Source organism: Dasypus novemcinctus, chromosome 15 (genome assembly GCF_030445035.2).
Source record: "Dasypus novemcinctus isolate mDasNov1 chromosome 15, mDasNov1.1.hap2, whole genome shotgun sequence".
Taxonomy (NCBI): Eukaryota; Metazoa; Chordata; class Mammalia; order Cingulata; family Dasypodidae; genus Dasypus; species Dasypus novemcinctus.
Genome location: NC_080687.1, coordinates 94,594,320 through 94,619,501, shown reverse-complemented (window position 1 = coordinate 94,619,501; position 25,182 = coordinate 94,594,320). Strand labels below are relative to the sequence as shown.

Here is a 25,182-nt window from a genome sequence, read left to right as displayed (position 1 = left end):
AAGTAAACATTCTCACAAAGAGAGTTAATAAAAATTGTATCAAATTTGACTGAATTTCTTAGTGTTCAGAGCAAAGTGAGAATTGTGGACATTTGAAATACTGGTTTCCAAAGTGATTTTTCACTTAATGATTTTTTTATTGCTTTCTGGGTCCCATTGGAAAGGAGAGTGGTCAGAGGGTATCATTGGTGTTGGGGATTGCATAATGTCCCCACAAAAGGTATGTTCAGGTTCCAACCCCTGGTCTGTGGGTGTGAACACTTTTGTAAATAGGACCTTTGAATATATGGGCCTTAATCCAGTGTGGCTGAAGTCCTTATAAGCAAAGCAAATGGATGTGGAAAGGAAGCTCTGGGAGCACCCTAAAGCTGGAAGGCAAGGGAGCCCAGAAGAGAAAGGAGAAGATGCAGCCACATGCATCAGCACAAGACAGAAAAGCCAAGGAGCACCAAGATTGCTGGTGAGATAGAAGCACTGACTCTGGGAGGAAGCTCGCCTTCTAGCCTCTGAAACCTTGAGTCTGTAAATCCCTGCTGGTAAGCCAACCCATTACATGGAATCCATTACAGCAGCTAGGAAATTAGTGCAGGAGTCATGGAGGAAACAGAGTACACAGTTCTCACCCTCAGCCCCTTCCATCAGGGCAGCCCTGCTTTCCTCATTTGTGTTCAATAGTCTCTCAGGCTACAAAGCAATTACATATTTGTTTTTCACAGAAAAGAAAACATTCCATTCTTAAGAAAAAGTTTTCCTGATGCAAGAATGCTGAAAGTGGTGGCTTTTACAGGGATAATTAAATAACGGAACTGTTATTAGAGACAATGAATAAAAACGAACAATAATAAAAAAGATAATTTTTTTTTTAGCAAATAAGAACCCTTTCTTGGTAAATAAAAAACAAAACTATAATTATAAAGTATCACTTGATAAAGACATTGAGGCAGGAGGTTAAGCTCTGGTCCAGGTATGTAATATTTTAGTGGTCAGTGGAAAATGAAGAAGCCAATATATATGACTTATGTCAGGGATTCTGCACCTTTCAATTATTGAATTCATTGCAGTCTCCCAACAGAAAGGTTTGATCTTCATCGTACATGAAAATATTACAGGAAACATATTTAAAATACTATTTTCTATACCTTATACCCAGATATTTTAATCTGTGATTTGGTGTGGAGAACCAGAAATCTGCATTTTATTAAAATATATTAGATTTATTGATTAGGTACATGAACATAATGAAAAAATCTATCTAGAATAATCTCATGATCACTTTTGTCCCATCAGCCTAGTTTACTCTGCCACTCTTTCAAATTATTATTATTATGAATTTCTTAACTCTATCCAGAAAGTTTGTCCTAAGGTAACAATTCATTTTAAACACAACCCTTTTTTCCTACTATTATATATATTGGATGTTTTGAATTGTACCACATTGATTGCCTTCCTTTTCCCATATGGATATATTGTCATTTCCTTTTCCTGTGTTTTCCATGGGGTTAAAATGCAACATCCAGAATATATAAAATCATATTTCATTTGATACCAACTTAACTTTCATGACATGTACATATACTTTACCTATACCTCTACAAACAGAGAGGGAGATTTCATAACAATAAAAGGATCAACCTAAGGGAAAGATATGACACCTGTAAATATGTGCTCATTTAACACCTAAGATTTGATTTAATATCTAAAGTAAAAAAAAAAAATATTGACACGTATCTGAGGGATATCCGTGTCAAGGAGGAGGGGGAAAGCTTGCTGTTGATTGATCTGCCAAACTCAGGTCCTTACACTATGCTCCAAGATTCAGAGCACTTATCCTGACTGCTTTAATCATATGTTTACAAAGTTTGGCTCCCCAGGAGTGTATTCTCCCCCTGAATGTAAAGCATATACTAGTTGATTTCCAGTGATTGTTTTGGAGTGTATGAACAAATGAATGACTGAATGAAAGGATGGCTCACCAGGCAGAGGTGAAGAAATAGGAGAGTAGAGCATATTGTTGGAACTTTAGGTTTTCCCAGATGCTTTCAGTAACTTTTCCCAAACTGAATGCCTTCAGGTGTTAGTAGCTATTCAGTGAAAAACAGGAGTTCAGTACTCAAACTGTATCTTCTCTGTTCCTTATTTGGATACCCCCAATACCCATTACAGTGGTTTTTTTTTTTAATATACTTTTAAATTTAAAAAAAAGATACTTAGACTACATAAATGTTACAAAAAATATAGAGAGGATTTTTTTTCCCATTACTCCAAAAAGAAGGATACCATACTCTTTATTTCTTCTATTAATGTTCTTTAGCATTGTTAAGGTACATTTGTTACAGTTGATGAAAATATTACAATATTACTGTTAACTATAGTCAGAATTTGCATTATTTGTATTGTTCCCCTATAACACCCGATTATTAGCACCACATATGAGTGGCATACATTTATTATACTTCATTAAAGAACACTCATATTTGTATTATTGACTACATTCATCATCCACAACTGGATTCATTATGTTACATAGTGCCAAGTTCATTCTCTAGTTTCCTTCTAATGGCACAATCATAAACTTCCCCTTTCTTTTTTTTTTAAATTATTTATTTATTTTTAAAAATTACATTAAAAAAATATGAGGTCCCATTCAACCCCCCGCCCCCACCCCCTACTCCCCCCACCGCAACACTCTCTCCCATCATCATGACACATCCATTGCACCTGGTAAGTACATCTCTGAGCATCACTGCACCCCTAGTCAATGGTCCACATCATAGCCCACACTCTCCCATGTTCCATCCAGTGGGCCCTGGGAGGATCTACAATGTCCCGTAATTGTCCGTGAAGCACCACCCAGGACATCTCCTTGTCCCGAAAATGCCTCCACATCTCATCTCTTCCTCCTATTCCCCAAACCCAGCAGCCACCATGGCCCACCTTCCCACACCCATTCCACATTTTCTCTGTGGATATTGGATTGGTTGTGTCCATTGCACATCTATGTCAAGTGGGGGCTTAGATTCCACATGGATACTGGATGCACTCCTCCTGCTTTCAGTTGTAGACACTCTAGGCTCCATGATGTGGTGGTTGACTTTCTTCAACTTGATGTTAGCTGAGTGGGGTAAGTCCAATAAATCAAAGTGTAGGAGCTGAAGTCTGTTGAGGCTCTGGGCCTGGGTGTCATATTATCAGTCCAGAGATTCAAAACCCCTAAATATATCTAAAACCCCAGCACCAACTACAATTCCATTAAAGTAGCATGCAAGTCTTGTGAAAAGAGATCCCCTCTGAGTCCAATTCCATCACTCAGAAACACCAGCTCCAAAGAAGAGCCATCTGCCATGGCAGTGAACCCCATCTGCCATGACCATAGGACCCGTGGGTCTCTTTATCCCTCAAAAGAACCAATACCTGGGGTTGTATCTACTTTATCTGTCTATAGAGAGGATTTTGATATGTCCCACTCCCAACCCTTTCCACATTTCCCCACATTAACAACATCCTCCCTTAGTGTGGTATATTTATTACAATTGATGAACACATTTTGGAGCATTGCCACTAAAGTATATTAGAGTTTACATTATAGTTTACACTCCCTGCCCATCACTGTGTTTAAGTCCATTTCCCCGTGTTCACAAACTTATTAGACCAGAATTTTATTAATATCTGGAACAAGTTCTCCTTGGAACACTTTAGAATATGCTGACCTTTAGTGTAAGAGAATTCTGTAGGGTGGTTCACAGATGAGTCATAGAAGTGGATCATGGCCAGTTTGGAGATTTCTGTTCTGAAATGCTGGAAGGATTTGAATTTTATTATGCAAACTATATAAATAATTGAATGGTTTTAGATAAGAAATATTTTGCATTTTATACATGTTCTAGCTGCAGTGTAGAAGATAAGTTTGAAGGAGGCTGGACCAGAAGCAGAGAAAATATTTGGAAGCTTGTGACAATAATCCAGGCTATCAGTGATGAAATACTGGACTAAGCCTACAATGAAAAATGGGGAGGTGGGTTGGAATCAAGAAGATATATTTAGAAAGTAGTATTGACATGTCTTCAGACTAATTGTTTTTCAGAATGATAGAGTGGGAAATAAAAGGAAATCATCCGGTTTCTGGCTTAGAGAATTGGGCATGGGGTGGTGACATTCATTCTGAAAAAGAAAATGGAGTAGAACTGTGGGGTAACAGCCTTAGTTTGAGGGATTTATGAAAGACAAGTGAGAAATTCACATGTGGGACTCAGGAGAGAGATCTGGGCTACATATGGAAAGTGAAGAGTCCTTGGCATCCCGCTTGAAACAATAGGTTTGGATGTGGTCACTGAAATAGACTAGGGTGAATGAGAAGGAAAGTGAGAAGAAGATTGAACCTTGTGGAGCATCAACATGTAAACAGTTAACAGAGGAAGAGGACACTGAGATGTATGAAAGAAAATCAGCAGGGAGCCCCAAGCCCAAGCCTGGTGAAGCCAAGATAGCAGAAGGGGAAGACATAATCAAATCTGTAAAACTGCTGAAAAATCAGGAAGGAAAGTTCAAGCATGATAAAGAAAGTGGCCTTTGCATGTGAGAATTGAATGTAATTGGAATACCCATAGGAGAGCTGTTCCACTGGAGTGGTTGGCTAGGCTTCAGCAAGTTCAGACACACCGAGGGCTGAAATAGAGATGAATAGGTCTGGAGAGGGACTGCATGGGACTGTTTCTAAGGAGCTTAGCTCTGAAAGGAGAGCCAGAGGAGGCTGTATTGGGGTCCTTAGGGAAGCTGTCCTGATGTCACAGGGAAGACTGTCATTGGGCTGTCATGGGGAGACCAGAAGGCTCTATGCAACAGGGCTCTCTTGCTTTGCTCTTTGTATAAATAGAAAGTGCATTAATGAAAGGGATGTGGCTGATGTCAGGCAAAGGAGACCAGCCCCTGTGCTCTGGCCTCTCTGAGCCCCACCTGGGCCTACAGCAAGCCCAGAGGATCAAGCGGTGCCCTGACCTCACCCCTCCTCTGCACAGAGCATGTCAGGCACAATGGTGGGCGCCATGCCAATAGAGGGCTCCTGTACCCACAGCCTGGGGGGCTCATTCTCCTAAGTGTTTCTTTCTGCCCTTGGGAAGCAGGATCCTGCTGCAGGCATCACAGGAAGCCCCCCCCTCCCCATGGGTTCCCCTTTCCTCAAGGCAAGCAGGGGCACTGGACTTCTGCAGCGTCTCACCAAATTGACCTGCATGACAGTCAGAGGATCTTGGGAGAAATCTGTTGGGACTGGCAGTTTCTGAAAATTTCATGGATTTTCTGTGGAGACATGGGTCCCCCTCTAATCCAAGTCTTCCTGGATGGGGGTCTCTCCTGAGGTGACTGATGACTGAGTCTCCTTCCCCATGTGGCCCTGCCCTCTCAGCACTTGCTTCCCAGGCCTGCTGTCAGAAGGGGTCCTCCAGGGAGCATTCTTCTTACACGTGAATTGGCCACCTCTTATTTTATTAAATCACATGGAAAGTACAAGTGCTGGAGGGACATGGAAGAAAAGGAACCCTCATTCACTGCTGGGAGCAATGCAAAGTGGTGTAGTCACCATAGATGACAGATTGATGGCTCCTCCAAAAGCAAAGCATAGAATTATCAAATGATCTGGCAACTGGACTACTAGGTATATACCCCAAAGAATTGAAAGCAGCATCTCAAAAAGATATTTGGACACTGATGTTCATAGCAGCACTATTCACAATTGCCAAATGATGGAAGCAACACAAGTTTCCCTCAATAGATGAATGGATAAATAAAATGTATAACAGAATAGACATGCAATGGAATATTATTCAGCTGTACAAAGGAATGAATTCATGATACGTGTGACAATATGGATGAACTTGGAAGACATCCTATTGAGTGAAATAAACCAGACACAAAGGACAAGTATTGTAGTCCTACTTTTTTGAAATATCTAGAATAAATGATCTCATAGCATCAGAATGTAGAGAATTCATTCCTGCAGTGTGTATACAGAATGAGAAGCAAAGGCTTAAAATCTACAGCATTCCTATTTGGAATGATGGCAACATTTTGACAAGGTGTGGTGCTCCATCAAGGTGACAGACCCTCATTAAGAACCCCTGCCAAGAAAAGAGACCCTACCAAGTTCATCTAACTTCTGGTACTATAACTAAAGTACAGGATGTTGAACTATGGACCCACATTTCTCAACTAAGAAAGGCCCAGCCAGAGTCCTGAATTTGTTGTAACTCTGGAAACTTGAAGAAACTCAAAATAGTTGCCACAGTGTTTTTTGTATTTCTTTATCTTGCAATAATGTAAGAGACAAGATGGCAAGAATATTTCTGTTTGTTCAACTATTTACCTCTCTAGCAGCTGGGCCAGTGCCTAACTCATTTTGTGATGCTGAGATTTGAGAGTAATTACTTAATATCATCTCTTTTCCCCACTGCACTTCAGATCTTAAAGGAAGACAAAATGACAGTTCAACAGATATCTGAATTTTTTATTTGACAGGTTTTGGAGCACATAGTTTTGTTGTGTGCAAAGAGACCACTAACATCGTACCCCATCAACAAGCAGATGTGACCTTATCATGCATCACGTAGCCCTAACTGAGCAGCCTCTTTCTCTTAACAATATGAATTTGTGATGCATCCATGTCCTTCTGTGGCAGGATAACACTTTCCTTTTTACTGCTGAGTAACTATATGGGTGTAGTTGTACCATAGTTTGGTTATCCATTCACCTAGTGAAGGACAGCTTGGTTTCTCCTAGCTAGTGGTTATTAAAACTAAAAGTTGCTATAAATATATCAGTGCTGGATTTTTGTGTGTGTGGACATTAGTTGTCAAACAAACTTGGGTTTATGCCTAGGAGTGTGATTATTGAGTCACATGCTGAGATATGTTTACCTTAGTAATCATGCTAAAATGTCTTCCAAAGTGGCTGTACCATTTGCACTCCCTCTTGCAAGGAATGAGAGTTCCTGTTGTCCCACATCATTGCTAGCAGTTGGATTGTCTGTTCTTTGGCTGTTAGCCATTCCAGTGGGTGGGTAGTATCTCTCATTGTTGTTTTAAGTTACTTTTCAATAATGACAAATGATAATTGTCTTTATGTGTGCTTATTTGTCAATTGTATACCTAATTAGTGAGGGGTCTGTTCAGTCATTTTCCAATTTCTTAGTTGTGTGGTTTGTTTTCTTTTTATTGAGTCTGTAGGGCTTTTGTATACTTTGGTATAAAATATATGTGTCTTACAAAACTTACTCCCAATGCAGGATTGAGGTCTTTCATTCAATTAGCAGTGTCTTCTACAAAGTAGAACCTTTAATTTTTCAAATGAGGTCCCATTACCATTTTTTCTTTTCATGACTCTTTCTTTAGATGTTGCATTTAAAAACTCATCAGCAAGCACGAGGTCATTCTTCTGTTGGAAACTCACTTTTTTTTTCTCCTCATTTTGCTTCTTAGACATTCACATATAAACTACTTTAGGTGAATCTGTCTGTAAGCTGTAAAGTTTATCTCTTTATTTATTTTCATATGGCCATCCAGTTGTTGAAAGAATTATGTTCACTTGAACATATTTTAATGGGTCTACATATGAACTCTCTTTTTCCCCAATTTTTCTGTGTACCAACATCAAACTCTATCAATTATTGTAGATTTATAATAAGAACTGGAACCAGGCAGTATGGGCTGCTCAGTTTTGTCCTTCTTAAGCATTTTGCATGTTCTTCTAGGAGTAGAAAAGGTTCATAAATATATACAAAATATCTTTCTATGATTTTCTATAAGATCTTAAGAATATTGACTCTACCCACTATGAAAGAGGAATATTTCTCCACTTGTTTAACTTTTTATTACTTGCAAGCTTTTAATCGGTTATGAGAGAGAAATACGTACTTATTTTCTTAGGTTTGAGCAAAGGAATTTATTATGTGTTTTTACAACTATAAATACATTTGTTTTTTATTTCATTGTTCACTGCAGGGGAGGAGAAATCAATTGATTTTTGTGTACTTACCTTGTACTTTGTTCTTGTTATCTCCATGCAGTCTCATCAAGGCACTGGATAGTTAGCTCCATTTCCTTCTTCCAAATTTATAGCAGTAAATAATATAAAAATTTAATTTCTGTGATTTTGTTGGTAGCCTGATGGGGGCGCGTGTGCGCAGCTGAACAGTGAGCTCAAGTGGTTCCTCTCATGCACCCTGGCTGCCAGGAGAGGTGTCTGAGGATCATTTTTTAAAAATTATCTTATTTTAAAGTTAAGAGACCACACAAAACATTACATTAACAAACATAAGAGGTTCCCATATACCCCACTCCCTACTCCCCAACCCCATCAATTTTTTAATTTTTTTTTGAAGATACTTAGATGATAAAAAAGTTATGTTCAAAAACTGTGAGTTTCCCCTGTACCCCATCCCCCCTCACCCCACTCCTCCCACCCCGACAACCTCTTTCATCAAGTGACACCCTCATTGCATTTGGTGAATACAGTTTGGAGCACTGCTGCCCCACGTGGATAATGGTTTACACTGTAGTTTACACTCTCCCCAGTCCATTCAGTGGGTTATGGCAGGACATACAATGTCCAGCATCTGTCCCTGCAATGCCATTTAGGACAACTGAGCCATCATTTTGACCCGACTGAACCTCAGACCCACTGGAGAAGGCCTCCCTGTGTCCCTGAGGCCTGGTTGCCATGTCCCATGTGGACAAGCGCTTCATTCTGCAGGACTGTCCTGGGAAGCTCCGGGGGCCATGGGACAACTCTTGCCCTGTCTGTAGCGAGTCAGAAGCTTCATCCATAAGTTTTCATTCAGGTTAATTCCTAAAATGGCTTCCCAGGTCCCCCTCCTTGAATGTGTCTCATCAATGGTTTGTAGTTTTCAGGTAACAAATCTTGTACCTCCTTGGTTAAATTTCTTCCTAAGTAGTTTATTCTTTCTGATGCTTTTGTAAAAGAAATTGCATTATAACTTTCTTTTCAGATTGTTTGCTTCTATGTTATAGAAATACAACAGACTTTTGTGCAACTTTCTGGCATTATTAGCTGTAAGAGTATTTGTGAGTCCTAGAGGGATTTTTATATATAAATCCTGTCCTTTCTAAATAGAGAGAGTTTTGTTCTTCCTTTCCAATGTGGATGCCTTTACCTCCTTTTTCTTGCCTGATGCTCTGGCTAGGACATCCTGGACAGTGAGGAATAGCAGTGGCAAAAGCAGCATCATGGATTGGGCCTTGATGTTATTGCCCAAACGCACAGTCTTTCACCATCGAGAATGACGCCAGTTATGTGGTCCTCATTTTGCTGCCTTGTTTCTTTGTATTTCATTATGAAAAGGTATTGGATTGTGTCAAGTGATTTATCTGCAGCAAATGGCATGGCCACAGTATTCTTTTTTTAAATTTTCCTTCCCCCTCCCCCAGCCCTGCTGTGTTTGCTGTCTGTGTCCCTTTGCTGTGTGATGTTCTGTATCTATTTCTCTTTATGTCTTCTCTTTCTTCTTCTCTAGGATTCCCATCCTGGGGAGCTCTGCTGAGGAGAGAGGTTCCCTGTGACATGTAGGACCTCAGTTCCTGGTTTCTGTTGTGTCTTGCCTTGTCTCTCCCCTTGTTTCTCTTTTGCTGTGTCAGCATCTTGCTTCATGTCTTCCTTGCATAGGAATTGGCTTGCTGCCTGGGGACTTGATGCTCCACACGGGCACTCAGCTCAGCGCGTGGATACTTGGCTCACCGCGTGGACACTGGCTCGCTGCACAGGCATGCTTTTTTCCTTTGACCTGGAGGCCCCAAGGATGGAACCCAGGCCCTCCCATATGGCAGGTAGAAGCTCAATCGCTTGAGCCACATCCACTTCCCCACAGTATTCATTTCTTGTTGAATTCATGTTGCCTGTTACTTTGTATCTTAATAACATTTTATTTTTAAAAATATTTTATTAGAGAAGTTTAAGGTTTTCAGGAAAATCACACTTAATTACAGAGTTCCATAAAACCTTCTCACAGGCAGTTTTCTGTAATATTTTTGCTTTAATGCTGTGTTTTTGTTATAACTGATGGAACAATGTTAATAGAAGTATACTGTTATGTGTAGTCCATGGTTTGCTTTAGGGTTCTGTTTGTGTTGTACAGGTCTATGTTTGAAATTTTTATTGTGGTAAGATACATACAACCTAAAATTTCCCATTTATTTTTTTCAAATATACAATTCAGTGATGTTCACTTGCATACACAGTATTGTCACTGTCATCCCCTACCAGATTTTCCTGTCACCCCATAGAAACTGCACCCACTAGACCAGGACTCCAGTCCCTGCACCCCCAGTCAAATGCCAGTTCACAGGAGCACTGATGCCCATGAAAGGAGGCCCCGCTGGAGCCGTGAAGGTGCCCAAGTGTCTGCCCTGGGTCCACCCAACCAGGCCAACATTCGGAGTCGGGGGTCAGGATCCAGGAGGAGGCAGCCTAAGGACTCCTCACTCCAGAGGGAGCTGAGCATGCACAGTCCTGCCCCCGCAGCCCACGTGCCAGCGATCAGGCTTCCCCGGTCCTGTCCCTCCCCGTGGGAAGCCTCGTTCGTTGTACATTTCCCCCACGTGGTGCTGATGGGCTCCAGAGCCCACCATGAAGACTGCGGGTTCCTAAGCGGAGGTGAAAAGAAACCTCAGCGTGGGAAGCAGACAGATTCCCTCTTTCTCCAAACAGAGAGAAGGCACTGCCGTGCATCAGGACACAGTCCTTGAACATGGGGTTTTAGAGACACCCACTGTTCAGAGGTGGTTGCCGTGCCTGGTGAACGCCCTCACCCCTCACCCCGGGGGTTCTGATGGGCTGTCTTGCTCCTCGCCCAGTTTGATGGTAGTGAAATGCACCTCGCTCTGCTGCAGGGACTTGTGTGTGTCCTCCAGCACCAGAGAAGGACGGATGGCCCTTGAACTTGCCACACGTTAAAAAACTGATGACCTTCAGAATTGATTGAAGGAGGAAAGAGTCTGTATCTCACTTTAATTAACACAGGAAATGAAGAACCAAACTGCAACTCCAGGCTGTCCTAGAAATAGAAATTTAATGTAATATTCTGGTCAAGAAAACTCATCATGTCCCTACCCACGTGATTAGTATTTCTTTTGACTTTTATACAGAAATCAGTTGCCCTCCCACTTCTCCCCCAAATCCTCCCTCCCCACTAGTTCCTGTGTCTTCTCTCCTAAATCCCAGGAAGCAGTGTCCTTGGTGCTTGCAGGGCCTGAGCTTACTGATAGGTCCGTGCTGGGCCCTGCTCCCTCACTGGAAGAGGGTCTCCCTCTCATCTCTCCAGGGAGGGCTTGGTTTAGAGGGGGCCAACGCCCCTCAGTCTTGAGCTCTTGAGCAGCTGCTGGAGCTGCCTCTGAAATCTGAGGTTCCTTCAACCCAGAAGCTGCCCCTGGAGCTGGAGCTGGTGGCAGCAGTGGTGCTGCAGGGAAGTCCAGCTCCAGGCCTGGCTGTAGGTCTGGCTCTGGAGCTGGAAGAGGAGAAACATTCACCCCCACAGCAGCCATCCCTCTGTCTTTCGAAGCACAGAACACCCCACAGCCTTGAGCAACCCAAACACTCCCAGGAAGGGCCCCAAGCTGCAGCCCCTGGAGGCATGGTCTGAGCTCCCTCTCTTTTAGCTTCTGGACAACAGCAGCTTCTGAGGCTCTTCCTGGGTCCTGCCCCCCAGTCTCCCCATCCCCTGCCCAGCTCCCTCGTGCTGTGTTATTCTGACAACCATGTGTGGGTGTCCTCACCCCCTGATGATAATCTCCCGATGAGGGGGAGAAAGCCTTGCTCAGCCCTAGTGCAGCTGAGTCCCCTGGCTGGACTGGTGAGTGGGCCGCTCCCCACACCACCCTTTTGGGACCATGATCGTGGGGTGGAGAGGACTGGGTGGGCAAACAGAGCTGGGAATGGGCTGTGGGGGGATGGGCTCTCAAGGGCTGGCCCTGAGACCCCTTTCTCCCCTTCTTCCCAGGGTGCCAGGGCCCCATCCAGAGCCCTCCTCCCCACCTGTCCTGCAGGGGCAAGGCCCAGAGCCCCACCCTGGAGGGAGGGGTTTTCCCAGCCCTCCTGAGCGCATCCCCCAGTGCACCCCGACTTCCTTTCATGCTGTTGTGGTGATTGCTGTGTACGAGGCCTTTGCATTTATAAGCTTGCTGGTGGCTACTTGATTCTTTTAAGCTGTTATTTTAAGTGGATATTTCTTTCTTGACTGGTACCTCAGATTGCACATTTTTAGTGTACAAAATCTACTGATTTTTATGTTTTGCTCTTCTATCCTGCCGCTGTACTAAACTTGCTTACAAGCTTTTAACAGCTTTGTTGCAGTTTGTTTTTTCCAGCTTTGTACATACAGTATCATGTCATCAGCAAATAGTGAAAGCTTTATTTCTTTTCCAATTTGGATGACTTTTATTTCTTTTTCTTGGCTAAATGCTTGCAAGTACTTCTAATAAAAATGTTAAATGAGAGCAGTGACAGTGGGTGTCCTAGTTTTGTTCCAGATCTTAGAGGAAAAGTCTTTTTCATTTCACCTTTGAGTATGATGTTAATTGTGGGTTTTTCATATACAGCCTTCATCATATCTAAGAAGTTTCCTTCTATTCCTATAGTTCCAAGTGTTTTTTATCCAAAAAGGATGGTGTGCCTTGTTGAATGCCTTTTCTGTGACAATACAGATGAACATGTAGTTTTTTCTATGGATCTGTTACTGTGGTCTATTAATTTGATTAATTTTCTTATGTTAAACCACCCTTCCATACTAGGGATAAATTCCACTTGATCATGGGAAGCAGAAGTGGCTCAAGTGATAGAGTTTCCACCTACTATAAGGGAGGATGTGGGGCAGATCCCTGGGGCCTCCTGGTAGAAGGAAGTGGAAGCATGCCCACGTGGCAAGCCAGTGCCAGAGCAAGTGCCTGCATGGTGAGCCAGTGCCCACAGGAGTGCCCACGTGGTGAGCCAGTGCCCTGCACACATGAGTCATGCAGGAAGATGATGATGCATCAAAAGAGAGACAAGGGGAGAGTCAAGGAGAAATGCAACACAAACCAGGAACTGAGGTGGTGCAATTGACAGGGAACCCCCCTACCCATCAGAGGTCTCCAGGATAGAATCCTAGAGGAGAAAGACAAGAAGAGAAGACAACAGAGACAGCAAAAAACAAACAAAACAAAGAAACAAATGAAAAACCCAGCGGGGTGAGAGAAGGGGAAGGGGGAAAACAAGTAAATAAATAAACCAACCTTTTTAAAAAATCCACTTGATCATGGCGTGTAGTTTGTTTGATGTGTTGAATAGGATTATTAATGTCTTTTTGAGGATTTTAGTTCGTTAGAGAGATTGATCTGTAGTTGTCTTTCCTTGTGGTGTCTTTATGTTGCTCTGGTATTAGAGTAATTTTGGCATCAAAGAATGAGCTAGGTAATGTTCCTCCACTTCAAGTTTTGGGAAGGGTTTAAGCAGAATAAGTTTTAGATTTTCCTGGAATGATGGTAGAATTCACCCAGGAAGTCACTGGTGCTGGGCTTTTCTGATTTGGGGTGTTTTTTTATGACTAATTCAATTTTGGTGTCTTGATTTCTTCTATTTACTCTTTCATCAGTGTAGGATACTTGTGTGTTTCTAGAAATTTGTCCATTTCATCTAAGTTATCCATCTTATTGGCATACAGTTTTTCAAAGTATCCTCTTTAATGATACTCTTTAATTCTGTGAGATCAGTGGTGATAGTCCCTTTCTTAGTTTTTATTTTATTTATTTGCATCCTCTCTCATTTTTCTTTGGTTCATCTAGAATATCAATTTTATTAATCTTCTCAAAGAACCAGCTTTTGGCTAATTTTTCTAATGCTGTTTTTTTTTCTTTTTGCTATTAATTCTCAATTTCATTTTGTTCTGCTCTAATCTTTGTTATTCCCTACTTTCTTCCTCCTTTGGGATGTTTCTTCTTTTTCTAGTTCATATAAATATTTTAAGATGTAAATATGCAATTGGTTCCTATAAAGGAAAACCTATCACTAAAACAAGAATCCAGAAACTTTAATGTGGAGCAGTTCCCAGCGATAGCGACATTGTCTGCAGCGTTAGGCTAACACCTGCGCCTGGAACTCTGTAGGGCTCATGCACATCATTACCCGAGGGGCTCCTGCTGCTTGCTGAGGCAGCTTGTGGCAGTTGTGCACAGCTCCAATTGCTCATATCATTAATAATGTGAGGCTGATAATCATACTGTGGCTACTATTAAAAATTAATTACTTGATTTTGCATGAATTTTTTTTCTTCCATCACATGTCAAAAACCATTTTTTTAGCTTTATTAGAGAAGGTGTGTGTTTACAGACCAATCTTGCATGAAATAGAGGATTCCCATATACCACCCTTTTGTTAACAGCTTGCATTGATATGCAGCATTTGTTGTAGCTGATGAAAACAGATTTATAATTAGTCCCCATGTATAACATCGTACGGATTTACCCCAAATGCAACTTCCATTGGTATATGCCCATTCCTCTTTTCCAATTTCCTGCTCCCCAACACCCTCTACCACCTGCCTACCTTTCATGTAACATGGATATCCATTCTGCATCTCAGAGAAGGTTTAAATCACAGCAGCCTGAGGCAGGAACTCCATGCGGTATGAGGGTGGCTCTAGGCATTGGGGCACCAGCTCAGAGGTGGCAGAACTCAGCACAAGGGAAGGACAGATCCAGGATCTACGCGATCCTTTCCTTTCTGCCCAGGGCACCTCTGTTCCCTCTCCATGTATTCCAAGGAGCTTTCTCTCTTCCTTGCCCACTCCAGTGGTTTCACACACACATTCTCATAGTTTTTTAAAGGCTTGGTGCTCCTGGTAATTACCGGCCACTAATGGACTAGGAGCAACAAGTCTCCCTCTGAGGGTCTGTTCCTCCTACTTCAATTTAGGCTCAAAAAAGGGAAGGAAAGTTAGACCCAGAAGCCCACAGTGGCAAGACTTTGTAGGCACTTTCAAGGAAACTCTGCGATGCCATGGATGCTTCTGGGAGTGAACTCTGCAGACCTCAATCTCTCTTGCTCTCTGTATACATGTATACATGTATACATGTATGAGCTTATGTTAATAAACACACCTCACCTTTCATTGCTGTCTTCTATAGAGGACGCTGAAGAGACTCTCAATTGATTCAGGTCAGCACTAAGTGATGAAAAATGTATGTGGTAACATCAGGTGATCTCATAGACTGTTTTTTTTTGGCTCAAGTAGTTACAAATACTCTATAGTTAATAAACAGAATGAAACATGAAAATTTCATGAAAAGATTGTTTCCTCAGATACTAGTTTTCATTTTCCTGGAGAAATCAGGCTGTATTTTGGTTGTAAGGAATTTCTTCTATCTGTCCAAAACCCTAATGAGTGAATATTTAAAAATAGTTCTGAAGGTGGAGTGGGTACCACCATCCCAGAATCCTCAGGTTTGGGGAATAAACTAGGGATGAAAGTAGACTTTCTAGTATTCTCAGACAGACTTAGTGTGATTCTAGCAGTGGAAGAAGCATCACTGAGGTGGAGGTAGTGGCCACTGGAGATTCTCAGGGTAAAGGGAGGGAAAAACAGGTGTAATATGGGGGCATTTGTAGTACTTGAGAAATTTCCTGTATGACACAGTACAACAGATACAGGTCATTACATATCTTGCCATAACTACAGAACTGATTGGGAGAGTATGTAATCTGCAATGCACACTATAATCCATGCTTAGTGGCAATGCTCCAAAATGTGTTTATCAAATTGCAATGAATGCGCCACACTAATGAAAGATATTGCTAAAATGTGGGAAAATGTGAAAGGTGTGGGGAGCAGGACATGTTGGAATTCCCTATACATTCCCTGTAACACTTAGGTAGTCTAAGTATCTTTTAAAAAATAAAAATTAAAAAAAGGAAAGGAAAGAAATAAATGCATAGTAAATTCAAACTGAAATCAAATAAAAAGTTCTTTATGACTGAATTTCAGTCCCCCAGGCAATAGCACTAGAAGGCAAACTTTGTTTTAAATTCACTTCACTCTGTAGGAATGCAACCTTTTTTTGGAAACTTGATTTAATCTGGTTTTAAATTACCTTGGAACATTCTTAATCTTTTATTTATAAAATACAAAATGTGTCTCTATAATTCCACCCTGATATATACATATATAACATGGAGGCTCTCAGGAGGTAACTCTTAGGCACTCTGGAGCTCTAGGCCTACTTGAAATTTCAAGTACACAGGCTCACAAGCACAGTCATCAGTATCAAGGGCTCATCATTGGGCCATCCTTCTTCACTTGCCTTTGCCCTTGCACTTGGAGGACTGTTGCTATTCCACTGGGGAATGCGACAGAGCTCCCCCAGCTGGGAACTCAGCACTCCCTCAGTTGTCATGTGGAATTTTACCTACTACGACAATACCCAACGAATACTCAAACATATTTATATATTGTAAGTAGATGCCCTGGAGAGCTCCCTCCCACCGATGCATCCCCCATTGATGACACACCACATCAGTGCCCCTCCCCTGCCACAGTTGAATCCCTCTGTGATCCAAAACTTTTTAAAAAATGAAGCCTAATATATTGCCAAATTCAATTAGTAGGAAAATGAATAGTAATGACAGGTTTAAAGATTAGAAGTAGAATACATAATAATTAAAAAAAAAATAAGGTAAAAAATAAATTTTTCTACTGAAGTCTTTTACCTGTCATAGAAGCATAATGGATCTCAAATTAAATATTGGAATTTTGGTAAGAATACCTTGGACTAGTCAAGCAGCACACTTATCCCAGAAAAACAATGGAGAAAGAGCTAAAAGGTGTCTGAAGGACCTACTTTTGGGGTCATCAGACCAGGAAAATGCTACACAACTCCCAGGAGTGAGGGACAGAGAGATAAAAACCTGAAAGAACAAATATGAACTATCAAAAAACCCCTGACTGCAGTGAGAAGGACTCTCCCCTCCATCCCCTGAGGTCCCAAGCTAGGGTGAAACCCATGGCTCGCTGTTGCTAAGAGGAGATCAGACATCTTCCTCTCTGTCAGCTGTTACAAGAGAAAAGTGAAGGAGTGTCAGGGGGCTTTACTTCAACTACTTCAGCCAGTAGACCCCACTCTGAATCTCGGCTCTGGCCAGACCAAAACACAGGAAAACAGGAATTGAAACACCTCCATGGAAAGGTGTTCTGAGAAGCACCATCTGCTGGCTAGTCTGGAAATTCCAAATTGAAAAACTACTTTTGCTTCTCACTGTACCTGAACTCCTGGGAAAAAATCTGTGCCCCATTAGTCAGTCCCTGGACCAATTCTGATAATGTAAGCTGGGAAATTTTAAATGTTAACAAGCAGTTGAACCAAATATCAAAGAATATCTCCGAAAAAAACAATAGAGAAGAAAGAGAAATTGGCAGTCAGAATAAATTCAGCAGATATTTAGATGCCTAGATATCAGCAAAAAATTACGAGCCATACCAGGAGATGGGAAGAGATGGCTCAGCCAAAGGAACAAACCAAATATCCTGAAGAGATACAGAATTTAAGACAATTAATCAATGATAATCACACAACTCACTTAACTCAATTCAAAGAATTGAAAGAAAACATGACTATAGAGATAAAGTATATTAAGAAGATACTGGGAAAGCATAAAGAGCAATTTGAAGAAAAGGTAATGGACCTTATGGGAATGAAAGACATGATGGATGAGATATAAAATAAATCAGAGGCACAGAAGGGCAGATTTGAATTATTCGAAGACTGAGTTACTGATTTCAAAGACAGAACATCTGAACTAGAAAAGACAGGAGAAAAGACAGAGGAGAGAATGGAAAAAAATGGAACAGGGTCTCAGGGAATTGAATGACAACATGAAATGCACAAACTTGCATTATCAGTATCCTAGAAGGAAAAGAGAATAGAAAGAGGGCAGAAAAAATTTTGAGAAAATAATGACTGAAAATGTCCCTACCCTTATGGAAGACATAAATATACACAAAGGACAATGCACAGAATAAACTGAATAAACCTACACTGAGAAATGTACTATTCAGAATGACAAATATCAGATTTAAATAGGCAATTCTGAAAGCAGCAAGAGAAAAGCAAAGCATCATAGACAAGGGGACCTCAAAAAGATTAACTGCCGACCTCTCATCGAAACCATGAAGGTAAGAAGTAACTGGTATTATGTATTTACAGTATTGAACTAGAAAAACTGCCAACCAAGAATTCTGTATCTGGAAAAACTGCCCTTCAAAAATGAGAGTTCAAAGCCTTCACTTGAAAAAAAACCCTGATAAAGTATGTTACCAAAAGACAAAATTACAAGAGATAGTAAAGGGAGTGCTGCAGCCTGAAAGTAAAAAAACAAGGGTGAGAGACTTGGAATCATGTGGAAATGAAGATTATTGGGAAGGGTAAATTAAAGTGTAACAAGACAGACAATAAGTGTAACAAGATTTAACAATGGAAAGTCAAAGGACAAAATCCATGAAGTAAATAATGCCTTTATGGTAATAACATGGACAGTTAATGAGTTGAACTCCCCAATCAAAAGACACAGACTGATAGAATGGCATAAAAAATATGAGCCATCTGTAGCAGTTTGATCTTATTGATGAATTCCAAAAAGAAATATTGGATTATGTTTGTAAACTGATCTTTTTCTCTGGGCCTATTATATTATATTGGATTCAGAGGTTTACTTGATTAAGTAATTATGTAATCTTCTTGTGCCAGTAGGGTGTTGAATCCTCACACTTTAGTGGGTGGGATCTCACAGATAAAAGGACAGAGGTGAAGGTTTTTGACATTGAAGTTTTAATATTGGAGTTTGATGCTGAAGCCTTAAGCTGGAACCCCAGGAAGAGAGGAACCCTGAACCCAGAGAAGCAAGACCCTGGAAGGTAGAAATGCAAGAAACCTGAACCCTCACAGATATCAGCAGCCTCTTGCTACAACACATGAAAACAGACTTTGGTGATGGAAGTAACTTATGCTTTATGGCCTGGTGTCTGCAAGCTCCTACCCCAAATAAATACCCTTTATAAAAACCAACCAATTTCTGGTATTTTGCCTCAGCACCCCTTTGGCTGACTAACACACCATCTTTTGTTGTCTACAAGAGACTCCCCTCAGACATAAGGACACAACCTGTCTAAAACTAAAGGTTGGAAAAATATATTCCAGACAAACAATAACCAAAAAATAGCTGGAGCAGTGACACTAATATCAGACAAAATAGATTTTTTTACAACATATTTTTAAATTTTTTTTTAAAAAGAGAGATTACACAAAATGCTACACAATAAAATATCAGGGATTCCCATATGCCTCACTCCCCACAACTCCCACCCTTCCTCATATTGAAATTTCTTTCTTTAGTGTGGTGAATTCATTGCAATTGATGAACACATTTTGGAGCATTGCCACTCAGGATGAATTATAGTTTACATTACATTGTAGTTACACTCTCTCCCACTCAATTCTGTAGATTATGGCAGGATATGTAATGGCCTGTATCTGTCATTTCAAATGTCATTCAGGACAATTCCAAGTCCCCAAAATGCCCCCATATTACATCTCTTTTTCCCTCTCCCTGCTTTTGTCACCTCCAGTGATGAATGTCTTCACATCAATGATATAATTTCTTCCATTGGTAGACTCACAGTAAGTCTATAGTAGAATACCACTAAGTCCACTCTAGTCCATATTTTATTCCCCAATCCCGAGTATTCTGGGATGGTGATGCCCACTCCACCTCTAATTGAGAGGGGGCCTTGATACCATATGCCTAATGGATGGAACTCTCTTGTGTGCAGTTGTAGACTCTCCAGTTCCAGTATGGTGGTTACCCATCCTCCCCTCCTTGTTAACTGTCCTGGATGAGTCCAATGAACTGCAGAGTAGGTACTGCAACTCTGCTGAGAATTAGGTCCCAGCTGGCACATGGACAAAGATTCAAGTCTCATGGAAGGACACCTACCAACTCCAGCACTAACTATAGGTTCAAATAGAAGGGACAGAAGAAGCATGTGTAGACAAGTCACATCTGAGTCCAACTCTATCATCCTTGGGAGCACAAACTCCAAAGTAGGGCCTACTGGTGAGGCACAAACTCCAGAGATATCTGCCATGACCATAGGACCTGGATGTCTTCAGAGCCCTCAGGAGCCCCACTATTTGGGGTAGTATCTACTTTGGCAGCCTATGAGATACTGCTGAGACGTGCATAAGCATTACCTCTGGGATGACCTCCCGACTCACTTTGAAGTCTCTTAGGCATATAAACACATTTGTCCTTACCTTTCCCCCACTTTATTCAAGGTCTTTTTCCAGTTGCATTGTTCATTGGTGCTTGGTAATAATCCCTCAGTGCTAGGGAGGCTCATCCCCAGGAGTCATGTCCCATGCTGTGGGGAAGCCATTGCATTTATATGCTGAGTTTGGCTTTACGAGATGCCATATTTGAGTAACATGGAAGCTGTGAGGAGGTAACTCTTCAGCACCCTATAGCACTAGGCTAAGTTGCAATTTGAAGAGCAAAGGCTCTTAAGCATGATCGTCAATATCAAGGGGCACCAATGGACCATCCTTCACTAGTCATTGCTCTGCACTTGGGGTATTGTTGCTGTTTCATTAGAGAATGTAGTGGAGCTCCCCAGGATAGGGAATTTAGTATTCTTTTGGCTAGTATATGAATCTCCACCCACTGTGACAATGCCCATGAACACTAGAACACATTTATGTACCTTATATGTATGTCCAGGCGAACTTCCTCCCACGTATTCCCTATCACTGACACCCCACAACGATACTCCTCTGCCACAGCTGTAACCCTTCTGCAGTTCAAAACTTCTTCAAAAATGAAGCCAAGAATATAGCAAACCACAATTAATAGGAAAATGAAATAATGATAGGTTTTTAAAAAGAAATAAATTATATAATAATTCAGAAAAACGAAAATTAAAATAAACTTTAAAAATTGGGATATTAAAAATTTAATGGAACTATTTTAAATTTTTTTTTAATTTTTTGCCTTTCATCACTGTAATATCTGTTGTCCAATATGTACAGTGACATTTTCTTTCATTGCTTCCTCAGGGTCTTACATTTTTTCATTTTGTCTTCAAAGACAGTTTAGGTCACAGTAAAGTTACAAACAGAACACAGGGGATGCCCATATACCCAACATCCTCCTGCTTTTCCCCCTCCTGTATCAATAAACTTTTTATAAGTGGATAGTACATTTGAAACATAGCCACTAACCATGGTCAATGGTTTAGATTATGGTCTACACACTAGACCATACACTTTTATAAATTTTTTAAAAAGATTTTTAAAAAATGTCTCCTCCTCTCTCCATTGTCTGTTCTCTGTGTCCATTTGCTGTGTGTTCTGTGTCTGCTTGTATTTTCATTAGGGCAGCCCTGAGAACTGATCCCAGAACCTTCCAGAGTGGGAGAGATGTGATCATTCTCTTGTGCCACCTTAGCTCCCTAGTCTGCTGCATCTCTTATTATCTCTCCTCTGTGTCTCTTTTTGTTGCATCATTTTGCTGTGCCAGCTCTCTGCATGGTCCAGCACTCCCACACGGTGCAGCACTCCTGTGTGGGGCAGCATTCCTGTGAGGGGCAGTAGTCCATTCAGGCCAGCACTCCATGAGGGCCATCTTGCCACATGGGCCAGCTTGCCTTCACCAAGAGACCCTGGATATCAAACCCTGGACCTCCTATATGACAGATGGGAGGCCAATTGCTTGAGCCACATCCGCTTCCCTAAATTTTTTATGAAACTCAAGATGGCCTCTATCCATCATTCCAAGATCATGCAGAACACTTCCATTGTCCCCTAAATACCCATATCCCATCTACTCTATTCCTCCTTCCCTGTCCCCTTGGGACCCACGGCGACCACCAAGCTTCACACCTTGAAGGACAAGATTCATAGTTACTTGTAACAACACTGAGGGCTTAACATACTTGTCTGTCCACCCCTATTAGGAACCACCCATGCTCTTGAGAGACACCCACCCCTCTGAGAACATATATGGCATCCCCAGGATGGGAGTTCAACTACTTCTGGCTGATTATGTGGGTCTCTATCCACTGATACAACACACTATGACAAAATGTTCATTCATACATTCTCTAGAAGACTGTCCCAAATGCCCTCCCATGTAATACCCTAAACCAGGAACCCTTCCTTGTCATATTGTCAAAAGAGTTTTCCCAACATTGTAGTTTCAACCACATACCCACCAATCCCCAGTGTTCACCTACATCCCCCCCAACAATACCCCAGGTCCATCAACCATCCAACCCACCCTTCCCATCGTACCCCCAGCAAACTTGTACCACTCAACCCAAAAGGATCACCACACCCGTGTCATATCCCTACACTGCACAACTACTCACTTCCACCTTATTGTAGATTTCACCCACATGAGCATTGGTTCACAAACTTATGCTACCGTTCTACTTCATGTAAACCTATCTTCCAGACCCTAGCTCTCCGAGTCTGCTCGATTTGCTTTATTCATATCAGAGGGGTCTTTTAATATTTGTCCTTCAATGCTTGGCTTGCTACACTCAACATAAGGTCCTCAAGATTCATCCATGTTATACCATGTTATTACTGTATTCCTTCCTACAGCTGAGTAATATTTCATTGTATGTATATACCACATTTTAAAAAAAGATTTATTTATTTATTTCTCTCCCCTTCCCCCCCCCCGGTTGTCTGTTCTCTGTGTTTATTTGCTGCGTCATTTTCTTTGTCCACTTCTGTTGTTGTCAGTGGCATGGGAATCTGTGTTTTTCTTTTTGTTGCATCATCTTGCTGTGTCAGCTTTCCATGTGTGCAGCACCATTTCTGGGCAGGCTGTATATTCTTTCGCTCTGGGTGGCTCTCCTTATGGGACGTACTCCTTGCATGTGGGGCTCCCCTATACATCGGACACCCCTGTGTGGCACAACACTCCTTGCTCGCATCAGCACTGTGCATGGGCCAGCTCCACACGGGTCAAGGAGGCCCAGAGTTTGAACCGTGGACCTCCCATGTTATGCCACATTTTGTTTATCCATTCTTCTGTTGATGCATATTTGGGTTGATTCCAACTTTTGGCAATAGTGAATAATGCCACAATAAACATTGGTGTCCATATATCAGTTCGTATCCTTACTTTCGATTCTTCTGGGTATATACCCAGCAGTGGAATTGCTGGACCATATGGCAGTTCTATAGTTAGCTTCCTGAGGAACCACCAAACTGTCCCCCACAATGGCTAGACCATTCTATATTCCCACCAGAAGAGGATAAGAGTTCCCATTCCTCCACATCCTTTCCAACACTTGTAGTCCTCTGTTTTTTAATGACTGTTAGTCTAAAGGGTATAAGATGATATCTCATTGTAGTTTTGATTTGCATTTCCCTAATAGCTAGTGATGTTAAGCATCTCTTCATGTGCTTTTTGGCTATTTGTATTTCATCTTTGGAGAAGCATTTGTTCAAATCATTTCCCCATTTCTTAAATGGGTGGTTCATCTTTTTATTTTTGAGATATAGGATTTCTTTACATATGCTGGATATTAGATTCCTATCAGATATATGGTAACCAACTATTTTCTCCCATTGATAGGCTGTCTGTTCATTTTCTTGACAAACCCCTTTGAGTTTCAAATAATTTTAATTTTTGAGGAATCCCATTTATCTTTTTTTTTCAGTGCTTGTGCTTTGGATATGAAGTTCATGAAACCATTTCTTATTATAAGGTCCTGTAAATGATTTCCTACATTATCTTCCAAGGTCTTTGTGGTCTAGGCTCTTATATTTAGATCTTTGGTCCATCTTGAATTGATTTTTATATAAGGTGTGGCTTGGTGTCCTTCTCTCATTCTTTTGAATATGGATATCCAGTTCTCCAAGCATCATTTGTCGAAATGGCCATTCTCTTCCAGCTGAGGGGGCTTGGTGGCCTTCTTGAATATCAGATGACTGTACATACAAGGATCTATTTCAGAACTCTCAATTCAGTTCCATTGATCAGTATGTCTATCCTTGTGCCAATACCATGCAGTTTTCACTGCTATAACTTTGTAGTATCTGTTAAAGTCAGGTAGTCTGATTCCTCCAACTTCATTTTTCTTTTTCAATATGACTGTGGCTATTCAGGACCTCTTGCCCTTCAAAATAAATTTCATTGTTAGTTTTTTCAATTTGGTAAAATACGCTGTGTTGATTGTTATTGGGATTGTGTTAAATCTGTAGATCAGTTTGGGTAGGACAGACTTCTTAATGATGTTTAGACTTCCCATCCATGAATAGGAAATATTCTGCCATTTATTTAAGTCTTTGATTTCCTTTAACAGTGTTATGTAGTTTTCTGTGTATAAATCATTTACATCTTTAATTAAATTTATTCCTAGGTATTTGATTCTTTTAGTTGCTATTTTAAATGGGATTTTTTTCTTGAATTCCTCCTCAGTTTGCTCCTTATTGGTGTAGAGAAATGCTACTAATTTGATTTTTGTGCATTGATCTATTACCTGTGACTTTACTGAACTCATTTATAAGCTCTAGAAGCTTTGTTGTAGATTTCTCAGGGCTTTCTATGTATAGGATCATGTCATCTGCAAATAGTGAAATTTTTATTTCTTCCTTTCCAATTTGGATGACTTTTTTATCATTTTCTTGCCTAAGTACTCAAGCAAGTACTTCTAACACAATGTTAAATAGGAGAGGTGATAGTGGGCATCCTTCTCTTGTTCCCAATCTTAGAGGGAAAGCTTTCAGGATTTCACCATTGTATATGTTGTTAGTTGTCGGTTTTTCATATATACCCTTTACCGTGTTAAGTTTCCTCCTATTCCTATCCTCTGCAGCATTTTTATTGGGAAAGGGTGCTATATTTTGTACAATGCTTTTCTGCATCTATAGAGATGATCATGTGATTTTTTTCTTTTGATCTATTTATGTAGTTTATTACATCAATTGATATACTTATGTTGAACCATCCTTGCATATCAGGAATAAAACACACTTGGTAATGGTGTATAATTCATTTGATGTGCTGTTGAGTATTTTAGCAATGAGGTTCCTTAGAGAGATTGGTGTAGAGTTTTCCTTTCCTGTGGCATCTTTGTTTGGCTTT

The 25,182-nt window shown here is 40.9% G+C and overlaps 1 long non-coding RNA gene across 10 annotated transcripts in view; it reads right to left on the bottom strand.

Annotated features, from left to right (window-relative positions):
* Positions 1 to 25,182, bottom strand: part of LOC131273456 (uncharacterized) — a 407,742-nt gene that overhangs the window by 149,988 nt on the left and 232,572 nt on the right. Inside the window, exon 11 of one of the 10 annotated variants that reach the window (XR_011645852.1) lies at positions 10,799 to 11,056. The exons of the other annotated variants lie outside the window; for them this stretch is intronic. This is a non-coding gene — a long non-coding RNA (uncharacterized lncRNA). Of the gene's footprint in view, positions 1 to 10,798; positions 11,057 to 25,182 lie in introns of those variants that run through there. 10 annotated transcript variants of the gene reach the window in all.